Source organism: Schistocerca serialis, unplaced genomic scaffold (genome assembly GCF_023864345.2).
Source record: "Schistocerca serialis cubense isolate TAMUIC-IGC-003099 unplaced genomic scaffold, iqSchSeri2.2 HiC_scaffold_339, whole genome shotgun sequence".
Taxonomy (NCBI): domain Eukaryota; kingdom Metazoa; phylum Arthropoda; class Insecta; order Orthoptera; family Acrididae; genus Schistocerca; species Schistocerca serialis.
In genome coordinates this window covers 36237-37500 of record NW_026047910.1, presented here as the reverse complement: position 1 = coordinate 37500, position 1264 = coordinate 36237, and positions in this window count along the sequence as shown.

The window sequence follows — 1264 nt, the reverse complement described above, 5'->3', positions numbered from 1 at the left end:
GCGATACAAACCACCTGCGAGAACCGCTGGGGCGACCGAGCAGCAGACGGCGTCGCGGCGCCGAGCGCCGGGCGGCGGCGCATCCTCAGCGCACAAAGTCCTCAATCGGACCAGCACACTGCAGATGGCCACCGCGCTTCGCACCGGGCCCGCGAGGACCTACTTTGGCCGCAAGGCGCCGCGAGCAGGGGGCGCCGGCGCGCAGCTGCGCCGCCTGCCGCGTCCGTCGGCCGGCGCGCCTGCCACCGGCCGCCCCCACCAGCCGGCTGTAGCGCGTGCGCCCACGCACCGCGCTGCCAGCACGCCGGGCGGCCCCCCCTCACCGGCCGGGGACGGTCCCACCCAGCCACCGCCGCGTATCGCCTCACACCCAGATCCCCTTTCACGTTCGTGGGCATGGTGGGTCCCCTTTCACGTTCGTGGGCATGGTGGGTATCCCTGAAACAACCGGTTAATAGCTCGACCGATCGTCGCCAACACTGATTCACCTCTAGCGAGAACAACCGCACCACAACGGGTTACCGGTTGTTCATTTGCGTAACGTCACCAGCAAACGTACACGTCCATCGCCATTTGCAACGAGTATTGCATGCCTGTGTCAGGTGTCACAACACACTACGTCTGCCCACATAGACGCAACAACATGTGCACGCCTAGAGAACACGTGGAAGGTAGACCCCGTACGTATGCGGTGTCCATTGCGCGAACGACTGTCAGCCCGCCTCTGCAGCATGTCGCAGATGTGGAACGCGGTGCAACATGCTATCACGGTGTGTGAGAAGAGACGACTACGTCCGAATACACGCTCCACTACATCAACAGACTGCTCATGCTGATCGCCATCCAGGGCGTCCGTTCCTCCCACACGTCTGTATGGCGTACCACACTGCAATCCAGCTCTTATAGGGAGACGACACGTAGCTGCGTGCACAATATTTGGACTGTATGGTCCGCCGTTGCTAGGCGCTGTCGTCATACGGTCACATGGGCCACGATGTATCATTCAGTACATACGGAGCAATGTGCAGTACAGTTTGTGGGTTTTGCGTACATCGGCGGACAGGTGACAGGCCGTACCACAACGTAGGCTGAGTACGTCGGCATGCGAAGGGCATTGAACATGCAAACTTCTCACCGACCAGCTTGCGAAGGCAGGGGGGAAGGGGGGGGGGCATGTACGTCCTGCTGCTATCCACACTACAGTGTATAGCAGGAGCATGTGGAAAGTCAGCAACACCTGCAAGGTGTTTAACATGACGCGATA